Consider the following 18,883-nt stretch of genomic DNA (forward strand, 5'->3'; position numbering starts at 1 on the left):
GCTGTCCTGGATTCACAGCTTGCCCTCTCTTAGACACCTCCAAGCCCAGCACAAGTAGCGGCCTTCTTCTAACTTGTGCAGCTGGTCCCAGGCAAGGCACAGGCAGTGGGAGGTTCCAGAGTCTGTGCACCTGGTAGACAGCTTCAGACCACACCAGAATACAACCCTACCACCTCCACAAGCAACACACTCAAGGGGCAGATTCAGTGAGCACCAAAGCCCCACTGAAGCAAGTCCTACTCCATAGGGTCGATTCCTGCACAGCAGCTTCTCTGCTGTAGTTGCAGCCAGTCCTCAAAGCTGATCAGCCTGGGGGGCCAACACCTCCCAGTGATGCCAACAGCAAACAAGGCTTAACTACAACAGGTCAGTGCACACAGCCCACACAAGGACACACCTGGAGTGTCCAGCTTGGGTGACCAGGGAGGCTGTGCCACTGGGCCCTATGGGACACCTAGTATAAAAGGCCACTCTACCAAATATTGAAGATGTAGCAGCACTACCTAATACATAGAAACAAACATGGGAGGTAGCCAAAATACAAAGCCAAAGAAACTTATCCCAAATGAAAGAAAAGGAGAACTCTCCAGAAAAAGAATGAAACAAAATGGAATTAAGCAAACTACTAGATACAGAGTTCAAAACAATCATTATAAGGATGTTCAAGAAATTTAGTGAGACCTTCAATAAAGAAACAATAGCATAAAAAAAAGATATAGAAGCCCTGGCTGGTTGGCTCAACGGTAGAGCATCGGCCTGGCGTGCGGGGGACCTGGGTTCGATTCCCGGCCAGGGCACATAGGAGAAGCGCCCATTTGCTTCTCCACCACCCCCTCCTTCCTCTCTGTCCCTCTCTTCCCCTCCCGCAGCCAAGGCTCCATTGGAGCAAAGATGGCCCAGGCGCTGGGGATGGCTCCTTGGCCTCTGCCCCAGGCGCTAGAGTGGCTCTGGTCGCGGCAGAGCGACGCCCCGGAGGGGCAGAGCATCGTCCCCTGGTGGGCAGAGCGTCGCCCCTGGTGGGCGTGCTGGGTGGATCCCGGTTGGGCGCATGAGGGAGTCTGTCTGTCTCTCCCCGTTTCCAGCTTCAGAAAAATACAAAAAAAAAAAAAAGAATATTATAGGGAATCAACAGTACGGTACATCAAGCTGAGAATCAATCAACAATTTGGTATATAAGGAAGCAAAAAACACCCAATCAGAACAGTAAAAAGAGAAAAGAATCCAAAAATTAAACAGAGTAAGAACCCTCTGGGACAACTTCAGGCACACCAACATTCACATCATGGGGGTGCTGGAAAAAGAAGACAGCAAGAAATTGCAAACATATTTGAAAAAATGACAGAAAACTTCTATAACCAGATGAAGGAAATAGACATGCAAATCCAGTAAGCACAGAGTCAAAACAAGATGAACCCAAGAGCCCACACCAAGACACATCATTATTAAAATGCAAAAGGTTAAAGACAGAGAGAATCTTAAAAGCAACAAGAGAAAAGCAGTTAGTTACACACAAGGGAGCTCCCATAAGACTATAAACTGACTTCTCAGTAGCAACTTTGCAGGTCAGAATGGATTGGCATGAAATACACAGTGATGAAAAACAAAAATCTACAACAAAGATTACTCTACCCAGTAAGCCTATAATTTAGAATTGAAGAAAAGATAATTTCCCAGACAAGAAAAAACTAAAGAAGTTCATCAATACTAAGCCAGTATTAAAAGAAATGTCAAAAGGACTTCTTTAAGAAAAAAAAAAATTTTAAGCCCTGGCTGTTTGGCTCAGTGGTATAGCTTCAGCCCAGTGTGTGGAAGTCTCAGGTTCAATTCCCAGTCAGAGCAGACAGGGAAGTGCCCATCTTCTTCTCCACCCCCTCTCACTTCTCTCTCTCTCTTTTCTCCTCCCATCCTGCTGCCATGGCTCAATTGGAGCGAGTTGGCCCCAGGATGGCTGCATGGCCTCCGCCTCAAGTGCTAAAAAATGGCTCTGGTTGCAACAGAGCAAGGGCCCCAGATGGGCACAGCATTGCCCCCAGTGGGCTTGTCGGGTGGTTCCCAGTCAGGGCACATGCAGGAGTCTGTTTCTGCCTCCCCTCCTCTCACTAAAACTGAAAAAAAGAAAAAATTGAAATGTGAATAAGAAAATATAGAAAAGAAAAAAATTCTTACTGACAAAGGCAAACAAGGACAGAGGATCAACCACCCATAAATCTAGTACAAAGGTTAAGAGGCAACAGTAGGAAAATCATATTAAATAACAACAATAAATTAAGGGATACACACAAACACACAAAAGAAGTAAAAAGTAATGACAAAAACATAAATGCAGAGGAGGCAAGTTTGTAATGATTTTAGAATATGTTTGAACTTAACTGACCATCAACTGAAAATACATTGACATAAATGTAGCATGGTATATATGAAGCACATAGTAACCACAAACCAAAAATGTACAATAGATATACAAGAGATAAAGGGAAAGGAATCCAAATACAACACTATAGGAAGTCATCCATATACTAAAGAAGACAGCAAGAGAATATGAAAGAAACAGAGAAGAATCAGAAAACAATAAATAAAATGGCAATAACTATATAACTATCAATGATAGCTTTCATTTTCAATATAAATGAACTAAATACTACAACCAAAAGGTATAATGTGACTGGACAATAAAAAAAATAAAATAAACAAGACTTGTACCTATGTTGCCTAGAAGAGACCCACTTCAGATCGAAATTCACACATAGACTAAAAGTAAATAGACAGAAAAAGATATTTCATGCAAATGAAAAGAAAAATAAGCCAAGGTAGCAATACTTATGTCAGAAAAAATAGATTTTAAAACAAAGGCATTAACAAGAGACAAAGAAGTGTATTTCATAATGATAAACAGATCAGTCCAACAAGAGTCAAATAAAATCAATAAGCCTTTAGCCAGACTGATCAAGAAAAAAAGAGCCTGACTGGGTGGTGGTGCAGTGAATAGAGCGTTTGACTGGGATGTGGAAGACCCAGGTTCGAGACCCCTAGGTCGCCAGCTTGAGCATAGGCTCATCTGGTTTGAGCAAAAGCTCACCAGCTTGGACCCAAGGTCGCTGGCTCGAGCAAGGGGTTACTCGGTTGGCTGAAGGCCCGCAGTCAAGGCACATATGAGAAAGCAATCAATGAACAACTAAGGTGTCACAACGAAAAACTAATGATTGATGCTTCTCATCTCTCTCCGTTCCTGTCTGTCTGTCTGTCTGTCCCTATCTATCCCTCTCTCTGACTCTCACTCTGTCTCTGTAAAAAAAATAAAATAAAATTTAAAAAAAGAAGAAAAAGAGCACCTAGGTTAATAAAATTCAAAATGAAAGAGAAGTCCATTAAATTTAATTTTCTAAATAAAATTTTAAAACAAAAGAAAGAGGAGAAGTAACAACTGACACCACAGACATACAAAGGGAATACATGGAAATACCACCAATACATACCAACAAATAGGATAACCTGGAAGAAATGGATAAATTCCTTGAAACATAAAATTTTCTAAGACTGAATCAGGAAGGAACAGAAATCTGAACAGACCCATAACTGCTAATGAAATAGAATCAGTAATCAAAATATCCTAACAAACAAGTCCTGGACCAGACAATTTCACAGGTGAATTTTACTAACCATTCAAAAAAGAATTAACATTAACATTTATCCTTCTCAAACTATTCAAAAAAACCCACAACAAACAAACAAACAACAACAAAAAAACAAAACTGAAAAGGAGGGAAGTCTTCCAGACTCATTTTGTTAGGCTAGCATTATCCTGATACCAAAACTAGACAAACACATTACAAAACATGAAATTTATGGTCCTGGTTGGTTTGCTCAGTGGATAGAGTGTCACCCCAGCATATGGACATCCCAGATTCGATTCCCAGTCATGGCACATAAGAGAAGTGACTATCTGCTTTTCTCCTCCTCCCTCTCCCCCTTCATTTCTTCCCCTCCCATAGCCAGTGGCTTGACTGGTTCAATTGTAGGTCCCAGATGCTAAGGATAGCTTGGTTGATCTGAGCATCAGCCTCAGGCACTGAAAATAGCTTGACTGATTAGAACATTGGCCCCAAACAGGAGTTGCCAGTGGATCCTGGTTGGGGCACATGTGGGAGTCTGTCTCACTATCTCCCCTCCTCTCACTTAAGAAAAAACAAAAAGAGAGAAAAAAGTATAGTCCAATATCCCTAACAAGCACAGACGCAAAAAAACCTCAATAAAACAATAGCAAACCAAATTCAGCAACACATTAAAAAGATCATATACCATGATCAGATGGGATTTATTCCTGGAATACAAGGTGGGTTCAAAATCTGCAAATCGATTAACGTGATGTACCACATAAACAAAATGAAAGATAAAAATCATATCATATTAATAGATGCAGAAAATGCATTTGACAAAATCCAACATCCACTTATGATAAAAACTCTAAGCAGAGTGGGGATAAAGGGAATACACCTCAACATAATAAAGTCCATATATACAAATTCACAGCTAACATGATACTAAACAGTGAAAAGTTGAAAATTTTTTCTTTAAGATCAGGAAAAAGACAAGGATGTCACTTTCACCACTTTTATTAAACCTACATAGTATTAGAAGTCTAAGCTCCAGACAAAAAAAAGAAAATTAAGAAAGAAAGAGGCATCCAAACTGGAAAGGAAGAAGTAAAACTATCATTATATGTAGATGACATGATACTACATATAGATAACCTAAAGATTCCACCAAATTACTCTCAGAACTAATAAATTCAGTTAAGTAGCAAGATAAAAAAATCAATATTCAGAAAGCAGTTGCATTTTTATACACCATTAACAAATTATCAGAAAGACAAATTAAGAAAACAATCCCACTTATAATTGCATCAAAAAGAATAAAATGCTTAGAAAGAAATTTAATCAAGGAGGTAAAAGACCTGCACTCAGAAGACTGTGAGACATTGAAGAAAAGAAATTAAGATATGCCTGACCTGTCGTGGTGCAGTGGATAAAGTGTCGACCTGAAATGCTGAATTCACTGGTTCAAAACCCTGGGCTTGCCCCATCAAGGCACATAGGAGAAGAACTATGTACTATGAGTTGATACTTTCCATTCTTCCCCCAACCTCTCTCTCTCTCTCTCTCTCTCTCTCACTCTTAAATCAATAAAGAATCTCTCTCTCTCGCTCTCAAATCAATAAAGAAAATCTAAAATAAAAAAAGAATTAAGAAAGATACAAATAAATGGAAGAATATACCGTGCTCAAGGATGAAAAAAGTTATTCAGTGCAATCTGTATTTATAAAATGAATGGCACCCTGGCCAGATAGCTACGTTGGTTAGACAGTAATTTCAACACTCCAAGGTTGCGGGTTCGATCCACAGTCTGCGCACACATAAGAATCAACCAATAATTCTCAGCCAATGCATCTGTGTGTTCTTTGGCCTGACCTGTGGTGGCGCAGAGGATAAAGCATCAACCTGAAACACTGTGGTTGCCGGTTTGAAACCCTGGGCTTGCCCGGTCACATATGGGAGTTGATGCTCTCTGCTCTTTCCCCCCTTCTCTCCCTCTCTCTCTCTCTCCTAAAATGAACAAATAAAATCTAAAAAAAAAAAAAAAAAAAAAAAAAAGAATCAACCAATAAATACATAAATAAGTGGAACAAGAAATTGATGTTTCACTCTCATAATTTCTCCCCCTTCCTCCCTCTCTATCCCAAAAAACAAACAAAAAAACCCTACAAATGTCATTTTTCACAAAACAATAATGCTCTTAAAATATATAGGGAACCATAAAAGATCCCAAATAGCCAAAGCAAACTTGAAATAGAATAAATTAGAGCAATCACATTACTTGATTTCATCTATGCTATAAGACTATAGTAATCAAGACAGCATGGTGCTAACATAAAAAGAGACACACAGTACTGAAATAAACAATGCCTATATGGTCAGTCAATCTGCAATAAAGGAGGAAAGACTATAAAATGGGGTAAAGATAGTCTCTTCAATAAATGGTGTCGGGAAAACTGGACAGATACATGCAAAAAAATTAAACTAGACTGCTTTCTTACACCATATACAAAACTAAACTCAAAATGGATTAAAGACTTAAATGTAAGACCTGAAATCATAAAACTCCCAGAAGAAAACATAGGCAGTAAATTCTTTCACATGCTCTTAGCAATATTTTTTTGAGTTTGTCTCCTCTGGCAAGGGAAACAAAATAAAAATATAAATAAATGAAACTACATCAAACAGGATGTTTTTACACAACAACAAAAAATCTACAAAATGAAAAGAAGATCTACGGAGTAGGAGAAGGTATTTGCCAATGATACAATCAACAAAGATTTAATATCCAAACTATATAAGGAATTCACACAATAGAACACCCAAAAATCAAACCATTCAATTAAAAAATGGGCACCTTGGCCCTGGCCGGTTGTCTCAGAGGTAGAGCGTCGGCCTGGCGTGCGGGGGACCCGGGTTCGATTCCCGGCCAGGGCACGTAGGAGAAGCGCCCATTTGCTTCTCCTCCACACCCCCCTCCTTCCTCTCTGTCTCTCTCTTCCCCTCCCGCAGCCAAGGCTCCATTGGAGCAAAGATGGCCCGGGCGCTGGGGATGGCTCCTTGGCCTCTGCCCCAGGCGCTAGAGTGGCTCTGGTCGCGGCAGAGCAACGCCCCGGAGGGGCAGAGCATCGCCCCCTGGTGGGCATGCTGGGTGGATCCCGGTCGGGCGCATGTGGGAGTCTGTCTGACTGTCTCTCCCCATTTCCAGCTTCAGAAAAAAAAAACAAAAAAAACAAACAAACCACAATTAGAAGTTACCTCACACCTGTCAGAACAGCTATCATTAATAAATTAAAGAAGTGTTGGCAAGAATGTGGGAAAAAAAAAACCTTGTGCACTGTTGGCGGGTACGTAAATTGTGCAGCCATTATGGAAAGTACGTAAATTGTGCAGCCATTATGGAAAACAGTATGGAGGGTCCTCAAAAAATTCAAAATATGTATTTATCTAAAGAAATACAAGACACTAATTCAAAAAGATATATGCATACCTATATTTACTGCAGCATTATTCACAATAGCCAAGTATGAAAGCAATCTAAGTGTCTACCAATAGATGAATAGATAAAGAAGATATAGTACATATATAAATGGAATACTAGTCATAAAAAAGAATAAAATCTTGCCATTTGCAACAACATGGATGGACCTAGATGGTATTATACTAAATGAAATAATTTAGAAAAAAAAAATCTTATGATTTCATTTGTATGTGGAACCTAAACAATATAACCAATTAATAGACAAAACAAAAACTCAGATACAGAGAACAAATTTTCTCCAGATGGGAGTGGTTTTAGAGAGATGGATGAAAAAGGTGACAGGATTACAAACAAAGTGGCAGTCATAAAAACAGTCATGGAGATGTTAAGTACAGCAGAGGGAATACAGTCAATAATGTTGTAATCTTTACTATATGCGGCTTAAGGGTCTGTTTGTCGCCGATAGCTTATTGGTTGCTTGCGTAACTGTACTAGCCAATGGGGTGAAGTTGCCACGGCATTCAAATAGTCCCACCTTCTGACATGCCACCTCACAAATTGAGGTTAAAGATTGGAACAATTATTATGCTGTTAAGAAATCTTAACACCAGCCCTGGCCGGTTGGCTCAGCGGTAGAGCGTCGGCCTGGCGTGCAGGGGACCCGGGTTCGATTCCCAGCCAGGGCACATAGGAGAAGTGCCCATTTGCTTCTCCACCCCCACCCCCTCCTTCCTCTCTGTCTCTCTCTTCCCCTCCCGCAGCCAAGGCTCCATTGGAGCAAAGATGGCCCTGGCGCTGGGGATGGCTCCTTGGCCTCTGCCCCAGGCACTAGAGTGGCTCTGGTTGCGGCAGAGCAACGCCCCGGAGGGGCAGAGCATCGCCCCCTGGTGGGCAGAGCATCGCCCCTGGTGGGGGTGCCGGGTGGATCCCGGTCGGGCGCATGCGGGAGTCTGTCTGACTGTCTCTCCCCGTTTCCAGCTTCAGAAAAATACAAAAAAAAAAAAAAAAGTTTAAAAAAAAAAAAAAGAAAAAGAAATCTTAACACCAGAAGAGGTCTTTGCAATGGTACAAGACTAGAGGTTCTCCAATTGAAAAATAATGTCATAATAGCTAAGTCTTTGACTAGCTCCTCTAAAGGTGAAATACATGTCATTCCAAGAATTGATTTGGCTCCATCTCAAACAGGGTTGCCGTTTCAACTGAGACGTAGACAATTTCCTGTAAAACTTGCCTTTGCTATGACCATCAATAAGTCTCAGGGCCAAACGCTTAAGCGTGTTGGCATTTTTTTACCTGAGCCTGCATTTGGACACGGTCAACTTTATGTTGGCTGTTCAAGAGTTCATGAAAGAACGGACGTAAAATTAAAAATAATTGATGGTCCTCTGCAAGGCGAGCTTAAAAATGATGGAAAGATCTACACAAGAAATGTTGTGTACAAAGAGATCTTTGACATGTGAATTAACATTTTATTATTTAAATCACCTTTATTTATTGAGCTAGCGGTGGCTCTTAAGAAATGTACCGCCGAATAAAAAGAGGATGACGTCAGAGTAATGGCGGGGTAAGAAGCGATACCGATAAATCTCCCCCAAAACTCAACAAGATCTTCAACCAGAAACAGAAAAACCTATACTTGGAGCCTCCAGATGCTTCGCAATACACCTGAAGGTATGGTCGAGTGAAAAATTGGCTAAATATATAACCAAACCCCGAAGGAATTAGGGAGTAAGAAATGCTCCGCCTTCCTCACTAACCTAAACAGGGTGGCTTTCTCTGGTAACTGTGAATATAGAAACTGAGGCGGGCAAAGGGGGTGAATAGATCCAGGCCGTGGCACAAACGGCCGAACCAGGCTGTGGCACGGAGATCCAAGCCGAGGAAAAACTGATCCTGTGGCAACCCGGGCAAATACAAGTTAACACTCGCGCCAAACCCAAACAAAGAAAGACAAGCGGGGCAGCCATTTTACCCGATCTCCTGGTCGGTGCGCGCAGCTACTGGGTGAGAGATTTCTTCCTAAGCCCCGGGAGTGGTGCCCGTGTTACCCCACAGAGAGGCAGAGTCAGGGGCCTTTCTGTGGGCCGAAAGCAGAATCTCTGGGCAGCCCCAGCACCCTGGGAAAGCCGCGCACGGGAGGGAGCGAGAACTAATTCCAATGGTGGAAATTTTCCGTGCTGGTGGGGGTTTCACTCAGAGGGAAACGCGGCCGGCCTCATATCCTGGTTTGTGCACGCAGATAGTGAGTGAGAGATTCCTCCGAGTACCTCGGCAGTGCGCGCCCGTGTTATCGCACAGAGGGGCAGAGTCAGGGGCCTTTGTGTGGGCCAAAGCGGAATCTCGGGCGCCCCAGCGCCTTGCAAAAGCCACGCACGGGAACGGAGCAAAAGCCAATTCCAACGCTGCAACTTTTCCATGCGGTTGGGGGTTTCACTCAGAGCGTGAGACTGCTGACCGGATATCCTGGTCTGCGCACGCAGATACTGAGCGAGAGTTTCCTCCAAGCGCCCCGGAAGTGGGCGCCCGCCTGTGTTACCAGACAGAGTGGCAGAGCCAGAGGTCTTTGAGTGGGCGGAAAGCCCGCCTGATTATGCTAGCAGCTCTGACTGACTGAGCCTTACCAAGAGCCCTGTGCTGAGTGGAAATAGAGTGGGGAGTTGCCAGCTCTTTGAGCCTCTTACTATCCAGACAGAGGCAGCAGCAACCCCATAGCTGGATTATCAGGCTACTAATTGAGGAAGGAAAGACTAGGAGAAAGGCTCCAGGAACACGGACTCTCTCACTGTTGGAGCCTATAAATGCTAATGAGCCTCGACTGCCAACGAGACTAAAGCACAATACATGACATTGCCATAGAGACTTATCAACTGCAAACCTCTACCTGAGCATGCCAAAGGGGCAGAACCCGGGGTACAGAGTCACCGACCAGGAAGAGGGAGAGAAAAGAAAAAGCAAGAAGATAACCTCTCAAAATCAAGAATAATCTGCAGACTTTATAACCTATCCCATTTTATTATATTTGTTCGTCTGTTTCTCTTATCTTCATTCTTGATACTTTTTTTCCTCCTCCAATTTGGCCGATTAACTCTCTGCCAGTCTTACTCTCTCCTCTCCTTGAACTACACTACCCATAAGTGTTACATCTCCCATTATCTTTTCTCTCCTCTTCCTTTCTCTCTATGAGGGTAGCACTCCAAAACCCTTAACTCTCTCTCTCTCTCTCTCTCTCTCTCCTTTCTTTTTTCTTCTTTTAGTGGTTCCCTCTTTTTTCCTCTCTCTCTCTTTCTTTTCTCCCTCTATATTAGTTTCTTCCTTTCTCCTTTACATCTCCTCTCATTCAAACCTCAATTACAAACAAATTATCTTATCTGGGACTCAAACTTATGTTTGTGGCATTTTGGGGGGTTTTTTCTTCACATTTTTAACTCACTAGCAGTGCTCCCATCCCTGGCTCTCCATTTTATCTAGTTCTTGTTCCACTAAATACAATAGTAATTTTTTAATTTGTCCCCCCACTTTTGTTTTCCTCTTATTCCTCTCATCATAACTCTTAGACAACCAACATCTAAAAGCAAATCATTTTATTCTTGACCCAAATTTTTTCCTTATTTGCTTTTTGTGGGTCCATACCCCCTTTTTTTTCTTTTCTTTTTCTTTTTTTTTCTTTTTTTTTTTGCCCCTTTATTACTTTTCCTCAATTCAGGTCCTCCATCACAGGCATTGTTTGTTATAATTCACAGTTCACCACAAGATTTTCTCAAGAAAGAGGGGAGAGGAGAGGAGAGGAGAGGAAAAAAGGAGGGGGGGAATAATTTCCTTTTTTTAAAATTTTATTTTATTTTTCTTTATTTCATTATTAATTTAAAAAAAAAAAACTTCGATTTTTTATTTATTTTTTTTAACTTTTTATTCTTTATTAAATCTCATTAATACTATCAACAAAACCACCCTCAGATGCCATTAAGGACGAGAAAATCGAATATCATGGATACAAAAGAAAGAGAGGTAACACAGCTAGATGAGGAAAAATATATGGAGAAAAAATTTAATATATTGGAAACCTTGGAGCTAAATGACAGAGAATTCAAGATAGAAATCCTAAAAATCCTCCGAGATTTACAAGAAAACACAGAAAGGCAATTTAGGGAGCTCAGAAAACAACACAATGAACACAATGAATATATGTCCAAGGAAATTGAAACTATAAAAACAAATCAAACAGAGATGAAAAACTCAATTCACGAGCTGAAAAACGAAGTAACAAGCTTAGCTAATAGAACAGGTCAGATAGAAGAGAGGATTAGTGAAATAGAAGACAAGCAACTTGAGGCACAACAGAGAGAAGAAGAAAGAGACTCAAAAATTAAAAAAAATGACGTAGCCCTACAAGAATTATCTGACTCCATCAAAAAGAATAACGTAAGGATAATAGGTATATCAGAGGAAGAAGAGAGAGAAAATGGAATGGAGAACATACTCAAACAAATAATAGATGAGAACTTCCCAAGCCTGTGGAAAGAACTAAAGCCTCAAGTTCAAGAAGCAAACAGAACTCCGAGTTTTCTTAACCTCAACAAACCTACTCCAAGGCATATCATAATGAAATTGACACAAACCAACAGCAAAGAAAAAATTCTCAAGGCAGCCAGGGAAAAGAAGAATACAACATATAAAGGAAGGCCCATTAGATTATCATCAGATTTCTCAACAGAAACTCTACAAGCTAGAAGAGAGTGGACCCCAATATTTAAAGTCCTGAAAGAGAGGAACTTTCAGCCACGAATACTATACCCATCAAAGCTATCCTTCAAATATGAAGGAGAAATAAAAACATTCACAGATACAGAAAAGATGAGGGAATTTATCATCAGAAAACCCCCACTCTAGGAATTACTAAAGGGGGTTCTCCAATCAGATACAAAGAACAAAAAAAAAACAGAGCCACAAGTAAAAGCTCCAAGAAGAACACAATAAAACCGAATTTAAACTGTGACAACAACAAAAAGAAAGAGGGGGAGAAGATGGAGATTAACAGTAGCAAAGGACGATGGAGTGCAAAAGTACTCACAAAATAGTTCACTACAATGAACAGGGTAGGGACCCTTTTCATTACTCAAAGGTAACCACCATTGAAAAAACCACCACAGAAGCACATGAGATAAAAAAGATAGCAACAGAGGAAAGATGTATGGAATACAACCAAATAAAAACAAAAGATAGAAAAACGAAAGAGAAGGATCAAACAAGACACAAAACTAACAGAAAGTAAGATATAAAATGGCAATAGGGAACTCACAAGTATCAATAATTACACTAAATGTAAACGGATTAAACTCACCAATAAAAAGGCACAGAGTAGCAGAATGGATTAAAAAAGAAAATCCAACTGTATGCTGCCTACAGGAAACTCATCTAAGTAACAAGGATAAAAACAAATTCAAAGTGAAAGGCTGGAAAACAATACTCCAAGCAAATAACATCCAAAAAAAAAGCAGGTGTAGTAGCAATACTCATATCTGACAATGCTGACTAGAAGACAGCAAAAGTACTCAGAGACAAAAATGGCCATTTCATAATGGCTAAGGGGACACTGAATCAAGAAGACATAACAATTCTTAATATATATGCACCAAACAAAGGAGCACCAAAATATATAAGACAGCTACTTATTGATCTTAAAACAAAAACTGACAAAAATACAATCATACTTGGAGACCTCAATACACCGCTGACGGCTCTAGATCGGTAATCCAAACAGAGAATCAACAAAGACATAGTGGCCTTAAACAAAACACTAGAGAACCTGAATATGATAGACATCTACAGGACATTTCATCCCAAAGTGACTGAGTATACATTTTTCTCCAGTGTACATGGATCATTCTCAAGAATTGACCATATGTTGGGCCACAAAAACAACATCAGCAAATTCAGAAAAATTGAAGTTGTACCAAGCATATTTTCTGATCATAAAGCCTTGAAACTAGAATTCAACTGCAAAAAAGAGGGAAAAAATCCCACAAAAATGTGGAAACTAAACAACATACTTTTAAAAAATGAATGGGTCAAAGAAGAAATAAGTTCAGAGATCAAAAGATATATACAGACTAATGAAAATGACAATACGACATATCAGAATCTATGGGATGCAGCAAAAGCAGTGATAAGAGGGAAGTTCATATCACTTCAGGCATATATGAACAAACAAGAGAGAGCCCAAGTGAACCACTTAACTTCCCACCTTAAGGAACTAGAAAAAGAAGAACAAAGACAACCCAAAACCACCCGAAGAAAGGAGATAATAAAAATCAGAGCAGAAATAAATGAATTAGAGAACAGAAAAACTATAGAAAAAATTAATAGAACAAGGAGCTGGTTCTTTGAAAAGATCAACAAAATTGACAAACCCTTGGCAAGACTTACCAAGGAAAAAAGAGAAAGAACTCATATAAACAAAATCCAAAATGAAAGAGGAGAAATCACCACGGACACCATAGATATACAAAGAATTATTGTAGAATACTATGAAAAACTTTATGCCACTAAATTCAACAACCTAGAAGAAATGGATAAATTCCTAGAACAATACAACCTTCCTAGACTGAGTCAAGAAGAAGCAGAAAGCCTAAACAGACCTATCAGTAGAGAAGAAATAGAAAAAACCATTAAAAACCTCCCCAAAAATAAAAGTTCAGGCCCAGACGGCTATACCAGCGAATTTTATCAAACCTTCAAAGAAGACTTGGTTCCTATTCTACTGAAAGTCTTCCAAAAAATTGAAGAAGAAGCAGTACTTCCAAACACATTTTATGAGGCCAACATAACCCTCATACCAAAACCAGGCAAGGATGGCACAAAAAAAGAAAACTACAGACCAATATCTCTAATGAATACAGATGCTAAAATACTAAACAAAATACTAGCAAATCGAATACAACAACATATTAAAAAAATAATACATCATGATCAAGTGGGATTCATCCCAGAATCTCAAGGATGGTTTAACATACGTAAAACGGTTAACGTAATACACCATATCAACAAAACAAAAAAACAAAAACCACATGATCTTATCAATAGATGCAGAAAAGGCTTTCGATAAAATACAACACAATTTTATGTTTAAGACTCTCAACAAAATGGGTATAGAAGGAAAATATCTCAACATGATAAAGGCCATATATGATAAACCATCAGCTAACATCATATTAAATGGCACAAAACTGAAGGCTTTTCCCCTTAAATCAGGAACAAGACAGGGTTGTCCACTCTCTCCACTCTTATTTAATGTAGTACTAGAGGTTCTAGCCAGAGCAATCAGACAAGACAAAGAAATAAAAGGCATCCATATCGGAAAAGAAGAAGTAAAGGTATCACTTTTTGCAGATGATATGATCCTATACATTGAAAACCCCAAAGAATCCACAAAAAGACTACTAGAAACAATAAGTCAATACAGTAAGGTCGCAGGATACAAAATTAACATACAGAAGTCAATAGCCTTTCTATATGCCAACAATGAAACAATTGAGAACGAACTCAAAAGAATAATCCCCTTCACGATTGCAACAAAAAAAATAAAATACTTAGGAATAAACATAACAAAGAATGTAAAGGACTTATATAATGAAAACTATAAACCATTGTTAAGGGAAATCGAAAAAGATACAATGAGATGGAAGAATATACCTTGTTCTTGGCTAGGAAGAATAAATATAATCAAGATGGCTATATTACCCAAAGCAATATACAAATTTAATGCAATTCCCATCAAACTTCCAATGACGTTTTTTAAAGAAATAGAGCAAAAAATCATCAGATTTATATGAAACTATAAAAAACCCCGAATAGCCAAAGCAATCCTAAAGAAAAAGAATGAAGCTGGGGGCATTACAATACCTGACTTCAAACTATATTATAGGGCCACGACAATCAAAACAGCATGGTATTGGCAGAAAAATAGACACTAAGACCAATGGAACAGAATAGAAAGTCCAGAAATAAAACCACATATATATAGTCAAATAATTTTTGATAAAGGGGCCAACAACACACAATGGAGAAAAGAAAGCCTCTTCAATAAATGGTGCTGGGAAAACTGGAAAGCCACATGCAAAAGAATGAAACTGGACTACAGTCTCTCCCCCTGTACAAAAATTAACTCAAAATGGATCAAAGATCTAAACATAAGACCTGAAACAATTAAGTACATAGAAGAAGACATAGGTACTCAACTCATGGACCTGGGTTTTAAAGAGCATTTTATGAATTTGACTCCACAGGCAAGAGAAGTGAAGGCAAAAATTAATGAATGGGACTACATCAGACTAAGAAGTTTTTGCTCAGCAAGAGAAACTGATAACAAAATAAACAGACAGCCAACTAAATGGGAAATGATATTTTCAAACAACAGCTCAGATAAGGGCCTAATATCCAAAATATACAAAGAACTCATAAAACTCAACAACAAACAAACAAACAATCCAATAAAAAAATGGGAAGAGGATATGAACAGACACTTCTCCCAGGAAGAAATCCAAATGGCCAACAGATATATGAAAATATGCTCATTTTCTTTAGCTATTAGAGAAATGCAAATCAAAACGGCAATGAGATACCACCTCACACCTGTTCGATTAGCCATTATTAGCAAGACAGGTAATAGCAAATGTTGGAGAGGCTGTGGAGAAAAAGGAACCCTCATACACTGTTGGTGGGAATGTAAAGTAGTACAACCATTATGGAAGAAAGTATGGTGGTTTCTCAAAAAACTGAAAATGGAACTACCTTATGATCCAGCAATCCCTCTACTGGGTATATACCCCAAAAACTCAGAAACATTGATACGTAAAGACACATGCAGCCCCATGTTTATTGCAGCATTGTTCACAGTGGCCAGGACATGGAAACAACCAAAAATCCCGTCAATAGATGACTGGATAAAGAAGATGTGGCACATATACACTATGGAATACTACTCAGCCATAAGAAATTATGACATTGGAACATTTACAGCAAAATGGTGGGATCTTGATAACATGATACGAAGCGAAATAAGTAAATCAGAAAAAAACAGGAACTGCATTATTCCATACGTAGGTGGGACATAAAAGTGAAACTAAGAGACATTGATAAGAGTGTGGTGGTTGGGGGGGGAGGGGGGAATGGGAGAGGGAAAGGGGGAGGGGGAGGGGCACAAAGAAAACAAGATAGAAGGTGACAGAGGACAATCTGACTTTGGGTGATGGGAATGCAACATAATTGAACGACAAGATAACCTGGACTTGTTATCTTTGAATATATGTATCCTGATTTATTGATATCACCCCATTAAAAAATAAAATTAAAAAAAAAAAAAAAAAAAAGAAATGTACCGCCAGTGGTTTCCTTCATTGCACTCTACTTTAAGCAATTAAGCAAGTAGAAGGGGGAAACCCCGTGGGGCACTAAGCAAAGGGACGTCCTCGCCACCTGCCCTGGGTAATTCAGTTTGAATTAGCAGACACCTTTGCACAAATCATTTTAATTACAATTTATAATATCTAGAACAGCGGTCATTTCGTATGACCGCCGGGCTTTCTAGTAACTATATATGCTGTCAGATCAGTACTATACTTATCAGGACGATCACTTTGTAAGTTATATAAATGTCTAATAACTAGGTTGTACACCTGAAATTAATATCATATTTTATGTCAATTGCAATTAAAATATTTTAAAATAAGACTATGAACATTTACGTACATAGGACTCGCTTTTATTGAATCCATTAACTAAGATTCACCCAAATTATTAACCCATAGATGTACCTGCCTTTTAATTTTCTGAAAACAAACAGAAATACATGAAAAATGTTGATTTAACCAGAGACTGATAAAATCATATAAAGTTAAAATTATTCAACAAATAGTTGTAGTGTGCCTACTAAAACGAGATACAGTGGTATGCACTGCTCCTATTGTTTAAGGATAATTGTCAGGATTACTTTACACAATGAATACTTCATTAGAAGTGTTTTATTCAAAAGGTAAAGGGATTAAGAACTACAAATTGGTGATCACAAAGGACTCCTGGGGATGTAATGCACAAAATAGGAAAGATAGTCAATAATATTAAAATAACTACAAAGGTGGGCAAAAGTAGCTTTACAGTTTTGAGTACATAAAAGTTTATTCATGTATTCTTATTTATTAATTATTGTATTATTTTCCATACAAACAACTGCAAACTGACTTTTGTCCATCCCTGTATGTAGAGTACCAGGTGGGTACTTGAAATATTATAAAGACCATTTGTAAAGTATATAATTGTCTAACCATTATACTGTACACCTGACACTAATACAACATAAGACTGAATGTAAAAATAATAATAATTTTGTAGGAGTGTTTTATTCAAAACCAGGGTTTGAGATCCATATTGCTAGTAACATTTACTAACCAAGTATTTTATGTTAGGCTCTCTTCTTAGAACCTTAAATGTTATTAAATCATTTAATACTCACAATACATCTATGAGGTAGTTACTTTATTAGCATTCTCTAATTTTCACTTGAAAAAACTGAAGTCTCACACTTTTTCTTTTTTGCCATTTTTCAAATTATAAAGAATTCTCAGTTTTTGTACCAAGTGAAAAAATACAACAGTGCATGAAGAAAAAGTTAACCTTCCATCAATTACCTCACCCCTCATGCCAACCACTGAAGTGTTTAAAAAGGTACTCCTCAAGTACTAAGGTAAGAAAGGATAAACACAACAGTTATGTCCTTCCATATCTTTCTCCATATATAACATGCATCAACCTACAACTTGCTTTTCATCACATACTATACCATGGAACATACAGCTTATTGGCTGTAGATATAACTCGTCCCTTTTTCATGCATACACACACAGCCACAGTTTCACAAATACAAATTAAGTTTTAGGTTTACAAAAAAATTGAACAGAAAGTACAGATTCCCACATATCCATCTTAGTCCCCTCTGCCTTCCTTAGTTTTTCCTAATATAAACATCTTGCATTATTATGGTACATTTGTTACAATTCATGATATATTATTAACTAAAGTCCATTGTTCACATTAGGGCTCACTGTGTGTGTGTGTGTGTGTGTGTGTGTGTGTGCGCGCGCGCGCGCGCGCGACAGAAACAGAAAGACAGGAAGGGAGAGATGAGAAGCAACAATTTTTCGCTGCAGTACCTCAGTTGTTCATCAATCATTCCCCCACTTGTGCCTTGATGGGGGGGGGGGAAGCAAGCAGAGCAAGTGACCCCTTGCTCAAGCCAGTGACCTTGGGCTTAAGCCAGCAACCTTTGGGCTCAAGCCAGTGACCTCTGGGCTCAAGCCAGCGACCACAGGGTCATGTCTATGATCCCATGCTCAAGCCAGGACCCTGCACTCGAGAAGCTGCTGAGCCCACGCTCAAGCCAAATGAGCCCACACTCAAGTTGGTGACCTCGGAGCCTTGAACCTGGGTCCTCTGTGTCCCAGTCCGATGCTCCATCCACTGCGCCACCACCTGGTCAGGCAATTCTTTGTGCTGTACTATGAATTTTGACAAATGCATAATGACATTTATCCACTATTATAGAATAATTATCCACTACAGAATAATTTCACTGCCCTAAAAATCCCTTGCACTCTACCTGGTCTTCCCTCCCTTCTCTGACCAAATCCCTGACAACGACTGATCTTTTTATTATCTCCATAGTTTTGCCTTTTCCAAAGTGTCATTTAGTTGGAATCATATAGCATGTAGCCTTTCAGATTGGCTTCTTTCACTTAGTAATATGCATTGAAGATCCCTCCTT

General features: G+C 39.1%; 1 protein-coding gene across 1 annotated transcript in view; it reads right to left on the bottom strand.

The window, feature by feature from the left end:
• STARD9 (StAR related lipid transfer domain containing 9) overlaps positions 1-18,883 on the bottom strand; it is a 170,110-nt gene that overhangs the window by 108,300 nt on the left and 42,927 nt on the right. The window lies entirely within an intron of this gene.

Source organism: Saccopteryx leptura, chromosome 6, assembly GCF_036850995.1.
Source record: "Saccopteryx leptura isolate mSacLep1 chromosome 6, mSacLep1_pri_phased_curated, whole genome shotgun sequence".
Classification (NCBI taxonomy): Eukaryota; Metazoa; Chordata; class Mammalia; order Chiroptera; family Emballonuridae; genus Saccopteryx; species Saccopteryx leptura.